The following is a 24,228-nucleotide window of genomic DNA, read 5'->3' as shown; positions in this document are numbered from 1 at the left end:
TACTTATCATCCACATTATGACTTTGTCTTTCACTGGAGGGTCTTGTAACACAATGCCCAGAAGGGGAGGCATTGCAGTCATGGGTATCCCTCTATCCTTCTTATCCTGAATTTTCATCACTGGCATCTCCAATTCCTTCACCACCAGATGCCCCTCCTTCCCTATACTGGGGATAGCCATGCTACCATCACACCTGTCCTCTAGGGGTCCCTTGGCTCAGTGACCCAAGATAAGATCAGAATTTGTAGTTTTATTAAATGACTAAAGTGGGAGAAAAAAAAAAGGAAGTCTCAAAAGCAGTGAAACAGATGTAGTCAAACAGTTCTATTTCCATCATTAGCTTCCCAGTACAGTTCCTTGTTATTGCTATAGACTATTGCAATAGCCTCCTAACCCATCCTCCTACCTTCATTTTCTCCAGCCTTCAATCCATCTTTCACATTGTTGCCAGACAAATCTTAAATATGTCCATATAAAGTCACTCCTCTACTCAAAAATATTAGGAGGTTCCCTATTGCTTCTCCAAGTTCCAACTCATCTGCCCAGCATTCAGTAGCCTCCACAGTCTGGAGTCACTTTTTCTTTGTAGACTTAAGTCATCTTACTCCCTGCCACACATTCTGAATTGAGTGGACCCTCCTCACCCCACATACACATGGATTTCTTGCCTCTGTGACTTAGTTTATCATTCTCTTAGTGCCTGACACTTCATCCCTTCTTTTTCTCACCTTTTGTATCTTTCCCCTTTTTCTCACCTTTTGTATCTTTCCCTTTTCATTGAAACCTCATTCAAATCCCACTCCTCCAAGAGGCTCCCTCCTCTCTTCAAAGTTGGTGATGTCTTCTCTCTCACATCACAGCATTTTGAGTGGTCACCCTCTAATGTACTTATCATGCACGATGATACATTCTAGCTGTGTTAGTGACTGTTCCCCTTTAATAGACTCCTAGTAAGCTAGGTGAGGGTGGAGACCCAGTCTTATCTAAACTGCATTTGTCCAAACACATGACCTAGTGCTCTGAATACACTAAGTAGGTCCTTAATAAATTTTTCTATAGTTAGCTCAGCAACACCATTCTAGCTATGGATTGAGTTGGCATAAAGAGCTTTGTGTTATTTTTATTTTAAATGTAATGTTTTATTCCCCTCCCCATTACATGTAAATTTTTTAAAAACATTTTCTTCCCAAATTTTGAACTCCAAATTCTCTTTCTTCCTCACTCTTCTCCTTCCCTCATTGAGAAAGCAAGCAGTTTGATACAGGTTATACATGTGCTATCATGTAAAAACACATTTCCATGTAACAAAAACTCAGACCAAAAAAAAAAAACCCAATAAAAATAAAGGCAAGAAAAAGTATGTTTTGATCTGCATTTAGACTCCATCAATTCTTTCTCTGGAGGTGGATAGCATTTTTTATGATAAATCTTTCAGAATTGTCTTGGATCATTGTATTGCTGAGAATAACTAAGTCATTCACAGTTGATCATCATATAATGATATATATTTTTTAAGCAATCAGGGTTAAGTAACTTGCTCAGGGTTACACGGCCAGTTATTTCTGGGTGTGGTGCTGAGTGTCTGAGCCCAGGATTTGATCTCCAGGTCATCCCAACACTGGAGCTGGAGCTCTTACTCGCTGAGCCACCTGGCCGCCCCTGATCATCTTATAATATCGCTGTTACTCTATGCAATGTTCTGGTTCTACTCATTTCCCTTTACATCAGTTCACGTAAATCTTTTCAGGTTTTTCTTTTTTCTTTCTTTTTTAGGGGATGGGGGTACAATCAGGGTTAAGTGATTTGCTCAGAGCCATGCAGTTCATAAGTGTCAAGTGTCTGAGACTGCATTTGAACTCAGGTTCTCCTGACAGGGCTGGTACTCTATCCATTATGCTTCCTAGCTGCCCCTCTTTTCGGTTTTTTTTTTTTCTGGGAACATCTTGTCTTTCTTGTAGCACAATAATATTACATCACAATCATATACAACAGCTTGTTCAGCCATTCCCCCAATTGATGAGCATCCCCTCAATTTTTAATTCTTTGCCACCACTAAAAGCGCTGCTATAAATATTTTTGTACGTATTTTTTTTCTTTTATTTTTTTGAGATACAGACCTAGTAGTGGTGTTGCTTGGTCAAAGGTTATGCATGGTTTCATAGCCCTTGGGGTATTGTTCCAAATTGTTCTACAGAATGGTTTAATCAGTATACAACTTCACCAATAGTGCATCCGTGTCTTAATTTTCCCACATCCCATACAACATTTGTCAGTTTCCTTTTCTGTCATAGCGGTCAGTGTGATAGGTATGGGGTAGTAGCTCAGAGTTGTTTTAATTTGCATTTCTCTGATAAATAGTGATTTAGAGCATTTTTTCATGTAACTATAAATACCTTTGATTTCTTTGTCTGAAAACTGCCTGTTCATATCCCTTGACCATTTGTTAATTGAGGAAGGGCTCTTATTAGCTCAGTTCTCTATATATTTGAGAAATGAGATTTTTTTCAGAGAAACTTGCTGTGAATTTTTTTCACAGTTATGATTACACATACAGTTATCCCTTCCACATTGCAGGTGTAAGGGGTATGAAGCTCCTGCAGTCTGGAAAATCTGTGCAAATTTTTTTGGCCCTCCCTTTGTACCAGAGAGGAAGTTTGATTTTTTTTTTCTTTTATGGTATGTTCAAGACACCTTAATGTAAAATTTGGATTATTTGGTCATAGGTTAAATGTAGGTTCAATGTTAAGTAAAAATACTTTTTCCATGTCTTCTGTGGCTTCTGCAAAACTCCCCCCAAATTCCTATTTAATTTCTTATGCTGACCCACAATACATCAAAACTGCAAAGGGGAAAGTCATGATGAGGAAGGGATAACTATATTTCCTTCCATCATGTTTTCCTCCTGTTTATTCTGTCACTCTTCTTTCACCCTGTCCATTCTCAAAAGTGTTTTGCTTCTGATTTTACCTCCCCTATGCCACCCTCCTTTCTATTAGCATACTGTTTCCCCACCCCCCATTCTCTTTTCTCCTTCCCCATGTACTATTCTGTATGGTAAGATAGATTTCTGCACCCAACTGAGTGTGCATGTTATTCCCTCTTTGAGCCAGTTCTGATGAGTGTAAGGTTCCTAAGTTCCCCCCACCCATTCCCTCATCTTCCCCTCCACTATAAAAGCTCTTTCAGCCCTTTTTTATGTCAGATAATTTACCAGATTCTGTCTCTCCCTTTCACCCTCTCCTAGTGCATTCTTCTTTCTCACCCCTTTTTTAAAAAATTTTTATGCAATCATACCATCATATTCAACTTACCCCTGTGTGCTGTCCTTCTAACTTCCTTTATAATGAAAATGAATTATTTTCTCCAATCAGCTTTTGTACCTACTTTTCCATTTGGCTAATTCTACTTTTTGAGGAGTCATTTGCTTAAGTGAATTTTTGTACCTCTTTACCCCTTTGGCCAATTCTGCTTCTTAAGGAGTTCTTTTCTTCCTTGAATTTTTGTATATCTTTTTCCATTTGACCAATAATATTTTACAAGGCATTCTTTTCTTCATTGGATTTTTGTGCCTCTTTTACCATTTGGCCTATTCTGTTTTTTAAGGTATAATTTTTTTCAGTATTTTTGGTGCCTCCTTTACTAAGCTATTGCCTCTTTTTTCATAATTTTCTTGCATCAGTCTTATTTCTCATCCTATTTTTTTCCTCTACCTCACTTACTTGATTTTTAAAATTCTTTTTGAACTCTTCCATGGCCTGAGGCCAATTCATATTATTCTTCAAGATTTTAGATGTTGGAATTTTGACTTTGTTGTCTTTTGAGTTTGTGTTTTGATATTTTCTGTCACCATAGTAACTCTCTTGTCAGGACCTTTTTCTGCTGTTTGCTCATTTTTCCAATCTATTTCTTCACTTTTAACTCTGTACTAAAGTGGGGCTCTGTTTCTAAAGTGGAGAAGGCACTGTTCCAAGCTTTGGGGGTTTTTTTGTGCGGCTGTTTTAGAGGCAATTTGGGGGACCTATAAGTTTTCTTTTTGGAGGGCAATTGGGGTTAAGTGACTTGCCCAAGGTGACATGGCTAGTTTTTGTGTTGTGTCTGAGACTGGATTTGAACTCGGGTCCTCCTGACTCCAGGGCCGGTGCTCTATCCACTGCGCCACCTAGCCGCCCCGACCTATAAGTTTTCAGCTCTTCCAAGATAATATAGATGTGTTTACTACTTTCCTATACTGTACACTAGTCTGTGAACTACCACAAGCACTCTTCCACTCTGGAACTGTGACCAGGGTCCAGCTCCCCTGTGATCACAAGCTCTGGTGTGCTAGTACAACCTCTTCCCCCTGGGACTGAGACCTAGGACTGTGACTCTGATTCAAACATGGGCAATACAATGGAGTCCTACCCCTGGTGCCAGAAAGGGCCCCCTGTAATCTCCTTCTGACCAATTGTCTAAACCCCTCACCTTCAGTGGGCTGAGAGGTTCAGAAACTACCACTTCTACCACTGACTTAGTAGCCCTCAAGATTTGCTGCTGGTTTGCTGGAGTGCAACCTGCACTGGAACCCTCACCTGGGTGTAAGACCTTTCTTGCCAAACTTCTAAGTTGCCTTGGGTTGGAAAATTGTTTCACCCTGTTCTTTTGTGAGTTCTGCCACTTCAGAATTTATTTTAGAACATTATTTAAAGCAGTTTGGAAGGGTTTTAGGGAAAGCTCAGACAAGCCCCTACCTTTTCTCTGCTATTGGCTCTAACCCCTGCCCCTTCTTATTTCTTACCTCAGTCTTGTCTGAAGAACCCAAGTTGAAGAAGGTGCTTCCTCAGGTGGCTCAGAAAGATCCCTTCCCTGGGCTACCCTAAACTGATACTGCAATCTCCTTCTAAACTCTTCCTAAAGGTATCTGTGACTCCAGAAAAGTCCTGTTCTCTGCTTTGAGCTATTTCTCTCTGACTGCATTGGTTTTCCAGGAGGAGTTATTGTTAATGGCATTTCAAGGCAAAATCCACCACTTAGGTGCAACATGAAGTTGCAACTCTTCTGTTCTGAGCAGCATTGTTGATTCTACAGCAGAGGTAAAAGTTGGGTCACATCTTTCCTAGCACAGATTCTCAGCTCCATTCCTCATCCAGTTCTCTCTTCTGACTCGGGCATGTGATGACCCTTATCCTACCACTCCAGAGAGTGACCTTTTCTGCATTCTTATCATTACATTGCCACAATATCTAAAATACTTTAAGCATAATAATTAGTAACTTTAATTAGTAAGAGGAAATCTTATCTTGTAGGTCTAGGTGAAAAACAAGAAGGTAAGGAGAAAGAAATTAAAGGGGGAGTCTTTTTAAAAAAATATTTCCTTCTCGCATAGTTCTACTGTAATACATGCAGTAAAGGAAAGCCATTTAGAAACCCCCAAAGTACTGTACAAGATTCTGTCATATTTTGGGTCTTTTTTTTTTCTTTTTGGAGGGGGCAGGGCAATTGGGGTTAAGTGACTTGCCCAAGGTAACATGGCTAGTAAATGTTAAGTGTCTGAGGCCAGATTTGAACTCAGGTCCTCCTAACTCCAGGGCTAGTACTCTATTCACTGTGCCATCTAGTTGCCCCAGGAGAGAAATCTTGATCAGAAGCATATAAGGGAGTCAGTAAGGCCTGCAAAATGCCCTTAGTGGCTGATGCAAGCAACAAGCCCTTATTCCCTAGAATCTACACCCTCAGCCTTGACCGCTCTTTATTCCACATCCCTGTCCTTCGGCTTTGGAGCTACAATTTGGAATTAAGACATCCCACCACCTAATATTTATTCCTGGTATTTGAAGTTGGTCTGCTAACATTTTTTTCCAATAGAAATATAAATTTATCCATTAACAAAATATTTATTGAAGACATATTGGGGAAGGCATTGTGCTAGAAGCTAGGGAATTTTTTTTTTTTGCCAGATCTGTGATTTCATTGGTGTAAGCAACTCTTAATGAAGAAACTTTCCCTCCAGGTGCAGATCTACAATCATTTTGCAATTTACAGCTTTGATAGTTGCTTAGGGCTGAAAGGTCAACATGTCTTACCTGAAATCATATAGTCAGAACATGTCAAAGGCAAAACATGAACTTGACTTTGGAATCAGAGCATCTGGGCTCATGTATATTTGCTATCTGTGTAAACTTGGGCAAGTCTTTTTAACATCTCTGGACCTCCATGTCCTCCAATCTAAAATAAAGGTAAAGGAATAGATGACCCTTAAGGTCCCTTCCAGCTCTTTTTTTTTTTTGGAAGGGGAAGGGAGGGCAATTGGGATTAAGTGACTTGCCCAAGGTCACATGGCTAGTTTTTGTGTTAAGTGTCTGAGGCTGGATTTGAACCCAGGTCCTCCTGACTCCAAGCCTCCCCCCTTCTAGCTCTTAATCTATTCTGTTGCTTTAACTTCCCTTTGCTGAGAGTCCTTTTGTTTTGAAACAAAACTTGTTCTAAGCCCTGGAAGTTACTCATAGCATCCTCTGAAAGTTCTCATTATTGGGCATTAAGACAATCCAAGGGTTTTGTTTTTCTTTTCCTTCCAGTCCTACTGTGTTCAGGGCTGGGAAACCCATTGCCTTGAGGCCACACATGGATCCTCTAGGTCCTCAAGTATGGCCGTTTGAATGAATGATTTGGTCAAAGGGCTGAACTTAAGGACTTAGAGGGCCTCATATGGCCTTGAGGTCATAGGTTACCTAGCCCTGGTGTAGATGCTTCCAATCTGTCATCTCTGAAATAAATTGTATTCTGAATCTTCATGCTGGGAGGTGGGTTGGGAGGAAGCACACCTATCTATGGAGAAGAACTAAGTAAACCCTGAACACCCTAGTATTCCTGTTTTATTCTGAAATGCAGCCCTCACATTAAAAACACAAATCTACCTTTTCAAAAGACTGAATAGTCTGATACTTAAAAAATCATTCCCAACTGATGAAATTTCTGCCATTGAAGAAAGGCCTGACCCAAGAGACTTCCTTGGATTTAGGCCCAAGACATTTTTCTCTGTCACAAAACTGAATACACTTTGAGTCTCTTTAAGCTCCTGTCTCAGTTTTTATTCTTCTGAGACAGACAAAAATGCAACAGCTTTATTTTTAAAGGTATAAAGCATTTTACATTCATTATCTCATTTGAACCTGAGTGCCAATCTGTAAGGTAATACCAATTCTCAAAATATTATTTTCTTATTTAAACTCAAACAACAAACATAAACATTTCAAGATACAAAGAGGGAAGCTACAAAAAGTATTGGGTAGGTAGGTGGCGCCACAGTGCACAGAGCGCCAGGCCAGGAGTCAGGAAGACTCATCTTCCTGAGTTCAAATCTGACCTCAAACATTTACTAACTATGTGACCTTGGGAAAGTCACTTCATCCTGTTTGTCTCAGTTTCCTCACCTGGAAAATCATCTGGAGAAGGAAATGGCAAATCGCTGCAGTTTCTTAGCCAAGAAAACCCCAAATGGGGTCACGAAGAATCAGACACAACTAAAATGGAGGGGATTGAGGGTAGTAAAAGACAAAAAGAGCATTTATAAAACTTTTAAAAATATACAGAAGGAAAAAAAAGTACAAAAGGGGATGTTATCTTATTAAACTTATTGTGTAGGTTTTTTGAAAAAAAAAAACTGTGATAGAGGCTTAGTTTCTTATGTGGTCCCTTACGTGGTTTTAAAATTTTTGTTCATTTTAGTTATGTCCGACTCTTGTGACTCCTTTTGTAACTCCCCTGGAACCTGGCATAATGCTCTGCATCCAGTTTAGCAGTATTTGTTGAATTGCAATAGAAATAGGATTTTTAGAAGGTCTTCTACATGTGCTATTGAATGCCCTCAGCCTGGTCCTGAGCAGCTCAGCTTCCAGCTCTAATAACCATCTGCTTGTAGTCAGAATGTGTCCCCAACTACTCCTGCCCCCTCCACTACCCAGCTGTGAGTAGCTGTACTAGTGACCATCTGTATTACTAACTAGTGCCCTTATCCTCTTGGTCTTCCATCCCAAATGTCCATGTCCTTTCCGTGGCCGTGTATATTCTGATAGGTTTGGGATTTCCATCTTACCACATGTTGCCCATAAAGAAGTTGCTCACATCAAACCAAAAAAAATTCTCAGGACAAAAGGGAATGTCAAAGGCCAGCTCTAACTTTAAGCATGAATCCAGTCTATGACTTATCTCATGAGCACTTACTTGGAGAGTTCCAATGACAGGAAACTAGGAGACACTCTACTCCATTTATGAAATGACTCTGAATGTTATAAAGTCCTTTGACATTTGCATGTGTGACCAAGTAGTTGAAATTTAGCTCCTCTTATTCAAAATCCAGTGCTCCTTCTACTGCCTTTAGTTTTATTTTATTGCCCTGGTTTTCAGATTGTTTTTATTTTGATCTTTGGCATTTTTTTAATGAGTTATAGAAGCAGAGTTTTAAAAGGGAAGCCTGAGGCCATCTACTTCCACTCATACTTGAAAAGGAATACCCCACTACAACATTCTTGACCAGTCATGCTTATACAACTCCTGACCTCAGCAGGGGCTTTCCCAGTTTACTTTAAAGCATACATAACCACATTGTGACTCCCACCTCCACCACTCCTTTTAGCCAAATAGAAGACCCAAGTACTACCCTAGCAGCCTGTAGATGTGGTGGCCTTATGGATCTTGAGGGAGTAGTTACATGTAGACCTTTGTAAATGCTTCTGTCTGTTAAAGGAGTGACAGGTCTGCTGTTACCAGAAATGATTCAGGCCTTTGCTCTTGGGAATTTGTGAAAGACCTTTGAATTATTTTCTTGTTCCACTTTTTTCCTATCCTCAGGTCTCACCTATCACTCCCTCACCAAACCTCTTTAGTTTTCCCATAATTAATTGGTAAGGAATGCAGCAAATATTCACCACAAGCTACCCTTCAGGTGCGTGTGTATGTGCTCAAAAATCTGAAAAATGTGCTTATAATGCTTCATTTGTGTATCCTCTCCTTTTCTAATAAGTATTGCTTATTCGAACAGATCACCACATAGAGCCATATCTGAGACTGCCCATCTCACCTTGGCTAGACAGATCGCATCAGATGGTCCAATGGGAAAAAAGGTTTCCTGTTAATAAAAACAAGGCAATGGTGTTCCTTGGTCAGTCCCTCTGAAACAAGGGATAAAAAGATAATATCTGTCTCCAGCCTGAAGAGCAATCAATTGCTTTAAGGAAGTTATGAGAAAGATGGGGATGATGTTACTAATTTAATAACACCACCTAAAGATCAGAAATGTCATGGGATTGGATCACAAGCCTAGACTGTGCAAACATGGCCAGATCTATTTGGTTCTTGGGAATGTTCTAATTTTGAGGGCTCCCTGCTGGCAATTAGGTTACTGCTAGAAGTTCCCTGGTGGTTCACACTTAGTGACTGACTACTCACTGTGTCTGTATTGTTCTGTAGCAGTAGGTCACATAAATAGCAACTGTGGACTAGAATCTGAACTTGTGAGAGGCTTCAGTAGCCCCTGGGTCCATAAGGAAAGGATGAGGACCTCACTGGGAAAAGATATCCTAGGAAATCCTACTTAGACTTCGGATGATCCTAAGGGTTCATAGGATCCCCAGTCAAAAGCATGTAGATATAGGTGTAGCCCTGGCCTAAGCTGATTCCCAAAGAATCTCTGAAGGCCTTGGAGGGGGCCTGTAAGATGAGAGTATCCAGAATAAATGTCAAGGACATTTGATGGGGGCAGGAAAGAGGGAGTGAAAAGCAGAGGGAGTCCCTGTATAGTATTTTCTTAAATATAATATATAAATAAAAAATATTTTCTTAAAGGACTGTGATATAAGAAGAATATTGTCTATCAACCCAATGTTTCCTTTTCCTCCCAATATTCCATTCACCTTTAGTCTTAAATGTTATCCTACTTAAGTGTCCCACTGAAATATCTACAATTGGTCTGTGTTACTTTCTCATGAGAACCTCACGTCCCCCTGAAAGTTTGTGTCTATATTACTGTTTCCCAGTGAGTATGTTGCAATGCTTCATTGGGTCACAAATAAATCTTTGGTGGTGTCAATCAGATTTTTGTGGGTGCTCCATTTGTCAAAGAAAGAAACAGATGACAAGAATATAAATTTCCATCTGGGATTTGGTCCAAAAAGACAGCTTCCAGGGGATATCCTGGGGCCAAAACACTTTCAGCCTAATAATCTACACCTACAACTATGGGCAGGTTCAGAGCAGTTGGAGGCACCACAAGTTTCTGAATGGGGCAGAGAGATATAATCATCTTTATTATATTGTATTTATTGAGGAAATAAAGCACACCAGTACATTTTAGAAAGATTTGCAACAAAAACAAAAATAGGAAGTAAAAAGGATGTTCTAGACTTCATTCCTAGACAAAGCAATCAACAAGAATCTTTTAAATTCCAGGCATTCTGGTTAACTGAAGTTTTTTGTGGGAAATATAGAGATGTGATCGACAAGACTTGGCAATGGCTTGGATGTGATGAGGAGGGAGGGAGCCTATCCAAAGGAAAGATTCAAGGATGACTCCAAGCTTGAGAAACTAGGGAGTGTTGTGACTTCAGTAGAAAGAGGGAAGTATCTGGAGGAGGGGTAGGTATTTTAGGGGTGGAATGAAAGGGGGGAGTAATAAGAAGGTCAGTTTGTCTGGAATGTAGAACATGTGAATGAGAGGGATGAGTCTGGAAAGGCAAACTGCCAGACAGATTGTTAAGGAGTTGAGGAGGCATGCATTGGAAGGTCAAAAGCTTGTATGGTGAAGTTCTTGAAAATAAAGACAGAGATTGGGGTAAAGAATAAAATTGAGCAATACACTCCTTTAGAAAAGAGTGAAAATGGCTTGGAGAGAGAGAGGTTAGTCTTGGAAACCAAGTTCCAAAGCTGGATGGAGTTCTCCTTTAAGGTTAAGGAGAAGTGATTACTGAGTTATGGTAGCAAAGGGGAAGTCTGTAATCAGCAAGAAGTAGGCCAGTGCTTTCTCCTGACCCAGTGTGTGTGTGTGTGTGTGTTGGGGTATGGAAGGCAGCAGGAAAGGAAATGAGCACCCAGTAGTATAGGGTAGTCAGAATTTTATAGTGGGGAGTCAGAGTTTCAGTGCCTTCATAAGGAATCCAGGTTTCTTTGAGTTTCAGATGACAAGAGTATATGATCAATCAATCAACATTAAGGACCTACTATGTGTCAGGCAGTGTGCTGAGCATAGGATAAGATCTGTGATGAAAAGGAGTTCTTAAAAAATAAAGAGAGTGCTCCAGAAAGGAATTCCACAATGGAATGGGAGAAAAAAGATATGGTTTATTAAAAGTGGATAGAGATGAGAGTATAGGGAGCGATATATCAGAGGGATATAATGTTTTGCTTCCATTAGATACTGATGGGGAAAAGGTGAATGAATGAATGAGTGAACAAGCATTTATTTTTTTTATATGCCAGGCATTATGCTAATCATTGTGGGTAGTGGGTTGAGGCAGGAGGGAGTCCTTTACAAGTGATGGGACTGCCTGTGTAGCCTTATCCCGAGATGTTGGGGGAACAGGCACACACAGAAGACAACTTGTATGATACACAGGGACTTGACTCCCAATCAACCTGACAGCAACATTTGGGAAGCAGGTTGTCTTCCTAGGACATGTTTGTGGGAGGTCAGAAAACCTCCTAGGAGTTGTTATACCTAATACCTGATATCTGCAGTGCTTCTGGTAATTTATGTTGACTTAAGAACCCAGAAAGTATCCTTAGGGATTGCAGAATCCCTGGTCTAAAACAGAAGATTTTTAGGGTATGGGTACAATTTTCAACAGTGTTGCTAGTTGAAAATAGGAGCAAGCTTTTGGATTTCTAGAACAGGGTTTAAGGTACAGAAAAGATTAGCTTTTGGCTAGAAATGGAGTATATCAAACAAGTTAAGAAACATTCTTCTGAAAAATCTGAAGATTTGAAAATTTGATCAAGAGAGCTGTAAACTGAAAGTGGAATAGCAGCAAGAAAATTGTCCAAATAGGGTATTTGTTTTATTTGACTCTGTTTGTTACAAAGGTTTTGTTGTTGTTATTGTTGTTGCTTTTACATGGAGGTGGCAGAGTAGGACAAAAAGGAAGCTAGTAATAGGGCTTCTGAAAAGAAAAAAGTCATTAAAGCATTTTTTTAATGCACAGAAGTTTTTTTTAAAGGAAGTTACAAAGAAATCACAGATAAGCAGGAAAGCTTTGGAAGTTGAGTATTGGATTTGTTATATACTTAAAAGGAAAAACAAACTGTACCTAATTGTTTCTCTGTTTCTACTTTGTATATGGAAATACTTTTTTTATTTGATGTTTAAGTTCAGAATTTTTCTGAAACAAAAGAAAACTACTCATATACAGTAGCTAAGCCAAACACCATATTCAGTAGCAGACTGCCCAATCAGAAGAAAAAATAGATAATAATTTTCAACAGCACATCACTGAGCAGGCACAGAAGGAAAATTCAGAGGGAAATTTTGAATGAAACAATTTAACTTTCTGCACATAGGTCTTTTGGCAGAGCTCCAGAGGCAAAGAAGCCAGTAAGTTCTTGACTTGCTTTAGTGATCATTTCATTCTTTCTAATGTTGAAGAAACAAAAGGGGGAACCAACTGTTCCTTTAAAACTAATTCAGACCAATGAGAAAGAAGTAGTTGCTAGAGTAGAAAGGAGGGGAACCTTGGGAGGAATTACCAAGTCTACTTAGAGTAACATGGTAGATGAAAAGAAGGAGTGATGGGTAATCTTACTGGTACCCAACATTTGGAAGTAGAGATGTAGCAAGAAACCCATGCACGGCCAAAGATTCTATGTAAGAAATCAGCTCAAGTGATAGGCTCTCAAGAATGAAATTCTGATGACAGGAAAACAATTTTTTCATGATAGAGATAAAAGAAAAATTAAGGAGAATGATATGACCCCAAATAAAATCATCTACCAATTTAGAAGCTAAAGAGAATTGTAGAAGCCATGGAAGCAAGGACAAGTAACAGTGATTCTCTTTATGGAATGATTTATGAGCACTTGGGAGCCAAAAGAACCAACATGGGTTCATCCAGAACAGGTCTTGATACAATGACCTCATTTCCTTTTGGACTGGATGATTAGGGTGGCTTATTGAAGTAATGCTGAAGTCACAACATACCTGGATTTTAATGTTTAATCTTTCATGATATACTTGGAGTTCTTTAAATTTATGTTTATTGATGTCTACTGTTGTTACATCACCATCATTTCTGGTTATGTTCCCTGCCCCTATTTAAAACCTCCTTTGTAGCAGAGAGTTACAAAGTTAAGTTTACAATTAAGTAAATACAACTGAGACATTGAATGTTTTTTACATTCTGCCTTAGTAGTCCTCCAGAAGAATGAGGTTCATTTTAGTATCTCTTCTTGGGATCATTATTGGTTTTTCAAGTAAGTTAGAGTCAATCTTTCTTTGGGCGATCTTTTCATTTACTTTGTCACAGTCATGGTATATATTGTTCTTCTGGTTTTATTTATTTCACCCTATATTAGAGCATATATATATATATATACACATATATACATATATATATACATATATATATCTTTCCCTAGTAATCTGAATTCCTCACATTCATAATTTTTTACTGCACAATAATATCCTATTATATTTATATACCACAGTTCACTCAGCAATTCCCCAATGAATGGGTATCTATTTTATTTCTAGTTCTTTGTTGTCATGTAACATACAACTTATTAATATTTTGGTACATGAGGGGGCCTTTCTGTCTTTCACTTGCTTGAGACATTCTATTCCATTAAATATAGGAAGCATTTATCCACGTGCACTTTCTGCTAGATAGTGTAGATACGAAGACCACATTTCAGATCACTGGATCAAATGAACAGGTTAGGCACTTGTCTTACATACCTCCTGTTTATTATCCAAACAGGTTACAATTTCACTAATAGTGTATGATATAGCCATATTTCTACCTTCTCTCCAACTCTTCTCCCATTTTGCCATCTTTATAATTTGCAAGGAGAAGCTTTTTCACTTATTTTAGCTATTTTGACCATGATTTCATATGATTCTTTAAAAAAAATTTTTAGATTCATATGATTCTTTATGGTTTACAATTATTCTTTTGAAAATTGTATTTTTAACCTTTGACTACTTATCTATTGGGTAAAAGATCTTAGAGCCATTGATTTTTAGTTGGGGGTTCTGGAAATAAGCACTTATGTAGCACCTACTATATACCAGGCACTATGCTGAGTGATTTTTACAAATATCTTCTAATTTAATCTTTACAACAACCTTGTAAGGTAAGTGCTAATGTCCTTATTTTACAGTTTAGGTAACTGAGGCAGAGAGAGGTTAAATGACTTACCCAGGGCCATAAAACTAGTAAGTATCTGAGGCTGGATTTGAACCGAGTCTTCTTGACTCCAAGCCCAGTGCTCTGTCCACTACACCACTAGTTGCCTTGAGACTGGAAAAAAGAAGAGATTTAATGTTATTAGGAGTCATTGCCTCACTTTCTATAGGAGAAAACTGAGGCCCAAAGAGATTAAGTGACTTGATGATGGTATTTGATTGATTATGACAATTGATTACTGTGTTATTGTGGAGCAATGTAGGGTAGATGATAAAACAATTAAGTGAATTTAGAGCTGGTTGGAGGGCAGGACCCAAAGAGCATTCACTAATTGCTTTGTGGAGAGAAGGCAGATCAATGACATTCTAATTAGTTGAATTCAGAACTGGTTGAATTGAAGGACTTTTTGAGAAAAGTCAGTGTACATCATCAGCTTAATTGGCTTTGTTTGTATGTGTGTGTGGAATATTGGGGGTACTGTGTGATGGATACTAGATGTACTTTGTGAAATGTATCAGCCAAACAACTTTTTCAAACAGGTGCTTTAGGGAAACTTTTTTTCTGTTTTTTAAAATTTTCTTTTGGAGGTTAGTTTTCTATACATAAGCACACAATTGGTAGGCCATTCAAGTCCAAAGCTTACCTCATTTTTAATACCTACTTTAACTTCAAGTAAACAGACTCTGTAGATGGTATGAGGTAGATAGAGGTCAGGGGAAAAGTAGTCTAAACCAATAATGAAATTAATGTAGAAACCTTTTCCTTGTATAAACACATCTTCAATCACCTTTCAAAATAATCAGAGCATTTGAGTTGAAAGGGAACTCAGAGATCATTTGGTCCAACTACCTCATTTTATATGTGGAGAAACTGAGGCCCAGACAAAGTAAGGTTCAAGATTGTATAGATACTTGTGAACTAGGGCTAAAAACTGTGTCTCCTATATCCTAGGCCAGTTCCCATTACACAGCACCATGGTTAAATCAGGTGTGATGAAGGTCCTTGTCTTGATCATATCATCATCTCTTAAAGGTCAGAATGTGTGCCATGCTATTCTTGCTTAAAGGTAAGACATTTCCAGAGCTCCGTACAGGACCTACAGCACAGTAGGTGCTTAGTAAATGTTTATTGACTGACTGACTATCTTACTATTGTTAGGTCTTTGAGGCTAAGATTAGATTTATAAGTAGGTGGAGTAAATAGTCATATACATAAAGGGGGTGCACCCCTTCCCCAATTAATCCAACAAGCATTTTTAAAGGGTTGACTCTGTGTTTTGAAAATGACCATCACACAGAGGATGACTGAGAGGTGCATAGTAGGTGTGAGTGTGAACAGGCTGCAGTGTAAGCCAATGAGGAATTTGGGAAATGTATGACAGAGAGAGGAGACAGGCTGGCCGCGCAGCAGGGGACGTCCAGCAGATGACAGCCCAGGTGTCCCATCGGTATTCTCTTGATGTCAGGAGAAGTTGAGGGAGGTTTTCAGAAAGTACCTCTGCCTGCCTCTCTCCACATCAGAGCATATAAATCTTTACATGTTTCTCTATACTCATCCTATTCATTGTTCTTGTAGTACAATAATGTTCTGTTACATTTGTATAGTACAATTTGTTCATGCATTCTCCAGTCAATGTTCACATTCTTTGATCATTTGTCTTTTGGGAAATGGGTTTTGGTAATATGCATCTGTGTATGTGTGTGTGTGTGTGTATACTTTATAATATACTATATTATGTATATGATACTATATACACATATTATATATTATACTATATACATTATGTATGGGTGTGCATGTGTATATATGTATGTGTGTGCATATGTGTATACACATACACACATACATGATATATATATGTACACACACCCCAACTTCCATTTGTTCCTTTGAATGCAGGCCGTCCTGGTGTGCCCCTCTCGTCTCCACTTCTACCTTGCTCTCCTCTTCCTCTCCCCTCCTGTGCTTCTCTCTACCCCTTTGTTCTTTCTCTATTATTTCCTATAATTTGACTTCCCCCTTTTCCTTCTTCCTCTTTCCCTCTCAATGCCAACAGGCACTGTTGGTGAGGGGTAGTCGGGTCAGAATTGAGGAGCTATGTAAGGGAAACCATCCTGGTGCTTTTTGCCCAGATTCCAGCCCTTGCTGTAGGTATACAGTGTGCCATCTACTTCATTCTGGTTGGTGATTGCATAAAAGACAGAAGAGCCTTTCTCTGAAGAACTCATAGCCTAAAGCCTGGCAGAACACAATGCCGAGAAATCTAAACTATAGGCAGAAAATGAGAAGAGTGTGACCATGGTGAGATAACTTTCCTGTGCTCCAGACAGACAGAGACCGAATTCTCTGCCTTCTTTCCTTGGTGAAAATGTCCCAAGTGAATGAAGCGGGTGTGCCCCAGAAGGCCAGACTTCATGTCTTTCCTTGTTGTACAGCTACTCTCATGATAGATAATGTAAGAAGTTACATTCCTCTGAGTTTTCTAAAGTGTGTGAATGACCTTCCCCGACAGCACCCGTAGCTTCTGTTTATATTGCCTTGCAGTTAATAATGAATGGCTTACAAATAGACAAAGCTGGTGACTGCACACTGTGGAAGGCTGCAGAACTAGGAATTTCCCAAAAGGTCTCTTGGGGTAGAGGGAGGCATGGCTTTGGTGGAACCTAGCCAAAGTCTGAGATTTGCCCCTTCCATAAGTTATTGCCTGACCTATCACAACAAAATATGTGCTAGCCTTGGAAGGTGGAATTATATGACATCCCAATGTATATAGTTATAAAGGTCATATTAAAAAGAGTCCATCTCAATACCCCCTGTTCAGTTAGCCCTAGGCAAATGCCTGCCTTGTTGGAGTTTTGCAGCAAAGCTTTGTATTGTTGGAGTTTTGTGTTTGTGACTATTTTGTACCCCTTCTCCCCAAATATGGTATATTTCCATGGATTTTTCTGAGATCCATTCGTGGTAGTGGTGGTGGTATTGTGTTATATCCCCAGAAGATTGCAAGCTGGGCAAGAAATAGATTTTATTTATATTTGCATTTCCCCCAAAATATAGCACAGGGCTCTGCCTATCCCAAGAAAACAGTTAAGAAATGCTAGTTGAACCTGTCTAATTGAAATGGGCTGGTGCCCAGAGAGAGACCCAATCTTTGTCATAGGTACAGGAGTCTATGTGCTTCACAGAGAATTGGCCTCAAGAGCCCTTTGGAATGTGTTTGTCTTTAATTACTCGGCTTGATTTTGAAAGAATCCAAAACTAGAGTCTTCCCTTCATCTTCTCAAAAACCACTGAAAATATTCTGGGCCCAAGACAGTTTGGAGGGAAGAGATGGAGTGGTCTGTCCGGGGATTTTCCAGGCGGCAGCGTTTGTTGCCAGCCTGAATGAAATTTGATCCGGCTCTCACTCCCACCCACACTTGACCCTTTTCCCTTTAAATGATGCTTGAGTCCAGGGTGGAACTGGGTCTCCTGGGAATGCAGAATACAAACACTGGAGAGTGCAGAGGAAGGTAAAGGGCCCCAGTTTCCATCATGTAGTCAGTCTCCTGATAACTCTTGCTTCTACTTCCTTAGCCAGTTCCCTGGGACTGTAGGGTCTATTTGGGATAAGTGATTTATTTTCTTCTTCCTCCTGGTGGAAAAGTGAAGTGGGGGAGAAATGCAAGTAGGAAACAAGATGACAGGTCTGCTGTCCATGCTGGCAGCCTTTTGGTTCCTCCCTGCTTTCCTTTCCCCACTCTCTGATGCCCTGGAAACATGATTGGGGGAAGCTGCCTGCTTGTGTATGTATGAGGGAGGCGGCAAGGGAGTGAGTGGTGGATGGATAGCCTCCTTCGGCAGCTGCGGGACTGACTGCAGCTGGCAGGATCCCAGAACACTGGAGAACATGCTCAATGAGTGGGTTTTGGGTCAAACTTAGACCTCTTCAAAGTTAGAGCAAAAAACAACATCAAAATTTTTTGGTAATGTGCAACTGATCGAACACTTAAAAAGCAAAATTAAATAACAGACTTTTTTTTTTTGCCAGACCTGTGATTGCTTTGGTATTAGTATTCTCAGTGAGGAATTCCCTCTACCAAAGTAATTTGACCATCCCTGTGCAACTTAAGTGACTTGCCCAAGGTCACACTTGAAGGCCAGTTCTCTAGCCATTAAACATGGTCACTTCTCAACACATTAACCTCTGTAAATAAAAAGTTAATTTGGAAGATACTCATTGGCCATATTTGTTCTCCAACAAATATGTTCACTCACATAAACCTTGCTTATTTCCTTAAGGGTAATACTAACCCCTAATACATTGGAACTACTTTATTATGTTAGATTTTAGAGAAGGGGGTCACTGGCCTCCATAGAACTAACCAAGAGAACCTAGGTTTTCTCTGAACATGCCATAGTTGCTATGTGTTGTAAGAGCCCTTGGCCTGTGTTGCTGTAAAGCCTGGAGAAGGGAAGAACGAGGAGGGGCATGATTGGAATCGTCACATATTTGAAGGGCTGTAGTGTTAAAGGGGGACTGAACCAGTTCTGTTTGGCCCCAGAGGGCAGAACAGGGAAGACTGGACGGAAGCTGCAGAGAGGCAGCTTTCAGTTTAATATACAGAAAAATTTCCTAACAAAGCAGTCTAAAAATGCAATGGGCTGCCTTCACAGGTAATGAGTCTCTGCCACTGGAGATCTCCAAGCAGTTGCTGCTTATGTCTGGGAAGTTATAGAGTCAATGGTTGCTATGTGTGAGGCCTGAATCAGATTAAAAATACTGGGAAATATTTAACAAAATAAATAAAAACACAGCAAAATATAAATAATATTGTTGCTGTTGTTGAGTTGTGCCCAACTTTTTGTGACCCCATCAGGGGTTTTCTTGGCAAAGATACTGGAGTGGTTTACCATTTTCTTCTCCAGATAATTTACAGATGAAGAAACTGAGGCAAACAGGGTTAAGTGACTTGCCCTTAGGGTCACACAGCTAGTAAGTATTTGAGGCCAGATTTAAACTCATCTTCCTGACTCCAGGCCTAGTGCTTTATCCATTGAGCCATCTAGATGCCTCCTATACATAATATTACATTTTAAAAACTAAGTTAATATACAACCCACAGGGATCCTTGTGCAATGTTGAAGGCGCCCCATTTCTAGTTTGACATGCCTGCTTTAGCTAACAATTGGACTAGGTGACCCGGGAGTCCCCTGCCTGATCTATATAGTCCCATGTACTATATCCAAATCCTCGAAAGAATGAGACTTGTTAAAGGAAGTGTTAATGATGCAATACCTCATTTATCCAGTATCATTAGAGAAGAAATGGGTCCACATAAGAGAATTTTCCTGATCAACTAAGGCCTTTTTACTTGAACCATTTTGTAGAGACATATTTCTAAAATAGATTCCTCACTTTCCTGCTGTCCCAAACAGAGCAAATTAAACATAATTTAACAATGTTGTTGCCATTTTTTACCTATGTGATTTTAGAAGAGTCACTTGACAATCTCTAAGTAGTTAAGTGGTACAGTGGATAGAGCACTGGCCTTTGGAGTCAGGAAGAAGATCTGAGTTCAAATTCAGGTCCTGACACTACCTGTATGGCTAGTAATTTGATTTCTGTCTGCCTCAATTTCTTCAGCTGTAAAATGGGGGTGATTATAGCACCTACTCCACAGAGGGAGGTTGTGAGAATCAAATGAAATACTTTTTTAAAGTATGAGGCACCATACCTGGCATACAGTAGGTGCTGAATAAATGCTTGTTCCATTCTAGGTATCAGTTCTGATTTGTAAAATAAGAAAGCAAGACTAGATAATCTCCAAGCTTTCTTCCAGACCTAATATTCTGTTATGAACATCAGCTCTAAACGTCTATGATTCTGTGATCAATCTTGCCATATGTAATACGGATTCCTTCAAGGGCCACTGAGATGGGCAGGATTCTTGGTCTCCTCATCAGGAGCCAGGTCTGAGACTGATTCAATCCACTCAGTTTATGAAATGGCCTTTTTCTGAACCTGACTTAAAGTGTCTATCCTGACGGGGTCAGCTGCTAGGGACACTAAGCTGCTCCTGTTGTGTTCCAACCAGCAGAAGTTAGGAATGTTCTATATGAGTGTGGTAGAGGTTGGTGCTTTCTGCCCACCTTGCCAAGCACAAAAGAAGCCCAGCAGCCATCCTGGGGGTAAACAAAGGGCAAGTAGTGTTAGGAGCTCCTATTTCAGATGAAGAGGAGGTATCAGTGATAAGAATGGAAAGAGATTCTAGGGCCTGATACCTGACCCAGGGTCTTTTCTGCTTGTCCATATTGCTTTTAGAGATACTGGTCATGACAGAGTTCCAGCTCGTGGAAGGGAAATAGCCAGCTACTGACCCCAAACAAGGATTGATCCCTTCTCTTCAGCTTGCTAGTAAGCAGGAGAAAAGCCTCTTTCCTTTTGACTCTTCACATTTAAGCATCTCCAAAGATCCAAAGGGGATGTCAATAATACTTACTCATGGCCAGTTTAGCTAGAAGATATTAAATCGTTGATGGAAGAACGGACATACTTTATTGCGCTCACAAAGGCAACATAGTATATTGGGAAGAACAATGGATCTGGAAGACGACTTGGCTTCAGATCCTGCCTCAGATATTTACTTACTTCTGTGACCCTGGACAAATCATTTAATCCTAACCCTAACTCTCAGGTAGGGATGGTCGTAGCATCACAAGATGGTTGTGAGGATAGAATTATACACACACACATATGTATATGTGTGTGTATGTGTGCATATGTGTATGTATGCATGATTTTGTAAACTTTAAAGTGGTATGTAAATTCCAAGTTTTCTTGCTTAGCCCTGTCCTTACTCCTAGAATACAGAGGCCAGAGTCAGCCTCAGAAGACAACCTACTCCAGAGAACAACTAGCAATTTGCCCCTGGGTAACCTGTACTTTGCCTACTGTTTTAGGTAAGAGAGGGGCAAAAGATGGTCTCTAAAATCTGGTGACCTGGCATCATAGGAACTTGCCCAGCACCTTTCAACAAAGAGTAATCTGATCTTTCAGACAGCAAGCAAAGGGTTGTCATCAAGCAAGAATCAATATTAAGTGATTAGTAATAATAATAGCATTTATATAGTGCTTTAAGATTTGCAAAGCACTTCACATCTATTTGATCCTTACAACAACCATGAGAGGGATGTATTATTATTATTATTATCTCTGTTTTACAGATGAGGGAACTGAGGCAGACAGAGGCTAAATGACTTACCCGGGGTCACACAGCTAATGTCTGAGACAGATTCTCCTTACTTCAAATCCTGCTGCACCACCTGACTGCCTCAATAATTCATTAAATAATTGATATTGACACGATAGTTAACATTTCTTTAGTGCTTTCAGGTTTACAAAGTACTTCCTAACAACTGTGTAAGAGAAACATTCTAAATGTCATTATCCTAATGTTTCAGGTGAAGAAACTAAAGCTTGAAGCAGTCTGACATAGGACCACAGCTTAGACTGGGCCTTCTGACTCAAGACCCGTTCTTTTCAGGATACCACCACAGCCTCCAAAATACAAATGCTTCACAGCTAAGGAAGAATTTCCTTTCAGTTCAGAGAATATAAGTAGTATTGTCTTCTGTAGGTCCATTTTGTGGCTGAAGTGATGGAGACACAGAGGTTAAGTGACTATGCCATGGTCACCCAGTAGTTGGCAGAGCCGGCACTTGAGCCCAGGTCTCTAGCTATTAAGCCAGGTGATGGTATCTGGAATTCTCCCCTTCTCCACCCGCACCTCTTGGAACCCTTGGACTCTCTCCAAGGCTCAGCTCGAGTGACACTTCCTTCAGAAGTCCTTTGTTCATTACCCTAGTTAATAGCTCCACTGACAATACTTTGCATTTTTCTGTGGAAAGTGTTCCATCCCCATAGTAGAATGTAAGCTGGTTGAGGGCAGGGAACGTCTCCTTTTTTCCCTTGTATCTTTAACACCTAACATAGAAGAATGTGGAACAAAGAAGGGGATTAAAAATGCTTATATCATCTCTTCATTGTTAACATGACGTGTGCTCATTTTTTCTTTTGCTCTTTTTGAATATTGGGAGTTTCAAGTTCTCCAGTTTAAACAATCAGTTCAGAACAAATAGTTGTAGTGGGCAGTGAAGTGAGCTTAAACTTCCTGGCACAGGCAACCCCAAATAGGTTTTTGCATTGATTTAAAATAAGATTTAGGGTGCTTCTTTCTAACTTTCTCTAGTTTATCTTCGTGCTATTTATTTCTCAGTAATGTATTAGCAAGTTAATCATATCAGATCATTTTTTCCTCAACAAAGCAACTATAAAACTTCAAGTTTGGAGCCAGATGTTTTTGATTGGGAACCTTCCCAAATTTCTCATCCTAGGACAAGGAAGACTCACTTTGTGGTTGGCGGTCAATCCCGTAAGCCATAAAAAGTCTCTTAGTTGTCAAGGCAAGCAAGTCCCTGCTGCTCAGTCTGAGTTACTAATGTCAAAACTCAAGTCTCCTGCTCTGTAGCTGAATTTTCCTTAGGTATGAGGAACTATGATGGTAGACATCAAGATAAGAAAATGGTGCTGCTCAATGTTTTGATTACATGCCTAAAGATGATAGGGATAATGATATATCTTTCTGTACCATATAATGATCTTAGAATTCAGGAGTGCTCCAAAGGAAAGCCAAAAATAACTTTGTGGTCAAAAGAGTCTAGTATTTAGAACCATAACTGGCAATATTGGTGATTGGGACAATTTAGTTGAATAGGGGAGGAGAAGGAGTCCCTGGGACACCTATCAATGGGGCAGATTTGGGAAGAGGGAGTGGAAGGAGGCTAGGTTGGGCCATAGAGAAGGGGGGAGTATGTCATTTGGTAGTCAGGCCCCTCTAAATTTAGGTACCCTGAAACAAAGCCTCATTATTCTGCCTAAGTTACAGCTCTGCTGATTCAACCTTGATAGACTTTCTCTCTGGTTATTTTTCCCATATAATCATCATCATGTCTGGTTTCCTTAAATTATCATAAATTTCCACCAGTCCACTTGCTCAATCTACTCCATATACCTCAACTGAGAATCTCAGATACCTATCTTTGTGGCAGTGTATTTGTTTCCCAGAATTTTCACCCCTGTTTTCCCTGAATCCTCCCCACCCTACTCCCCACACACTTAGATTGAAATCTAAATGACTCAGGGTCATTTATCATCCTTATATTTGATAATGTCAGTACCTCTTATTCACATTACCCTTTTTATATTTAATATCATCTTCACAATCACTCTGAGAGATAGTTAAAGCAGCAGGTAGATTTATCTTTCCTTGAATAATAACAATAATTGACATTTATATAGCACTTCAGAACTGTAAAACCCTTTACTTATATTATCTCATTTGATCCATACAACAGACATGTGCAATTGGTTCCTGAGTATTTCTAACCCCATTATACAGATAAGTAAAGTGAAGCTCAAAAAGATTGAGTATTTTTGATGTTGTTTTCCCAAAGGCTATTTAACTAGCAGGGTCAAGACTCTGATCCCCTTACCCAGTGTTCTGTCTGCTATATCACATTGTAGGATACCTTGGCCTAAGCACCCAAGCTCTTGGGTGGCCTTGAAACCCTGGCAATCTGGACTGGGAACAAGCTGGGGGATGCAGAATATTTATCTAAATCATTTGAAACAAGTGTGAGATGTTTGGCAAATGCAAACTCAGCCAAATTCCCCTGTCAGTCAACTGGACTGTAATGAATTGTTCTGGTTGGGTCAGAGGTACATAGGTTTGCCAAATAAGTTAACAGAGAAGTTCTCAGGCAAATAGAGGCTTAAAAAATATTGAAAGGCCATGGTGTGGTGAACAGAGGTCCAGATTCCTG

The 24,228-nt window shown here is 39.7% G+C and overlaps 1 protein-coding gene across 1 annotated transcript in view; it reads left to right on the top strand.

Moving 5' to 3' along the window:
* The window catches only part of TPPP (tubulin polymerization promoting protein), a 134,187-nt gene that overhangs the window by 21,462 nt on the left and 88,497 nt on the right, over positions 1–24,228 (top strand). The gene's annotated exons all lie outside the window — the stretch shown is intronic.

Source organism: Petaurus breviceps, unplaced genomic scaffold (genome assembly GCF_028583685.1).
Source record: "Petaurus breviceps papuanus isolate PSGF00001 unplaced genomic scaffold, PetGlider_PUasm1.0 151, whole genome shotgun sequence".
NCBI lineage: Eukaryota > Metazoa > Chordata > Mammalia > Diprotodontia > Petauridae > Petaurus > Petaurus breviceps.
This window is presented reverse-complemented; position numbering and strand designations above follow the sequence as displayed.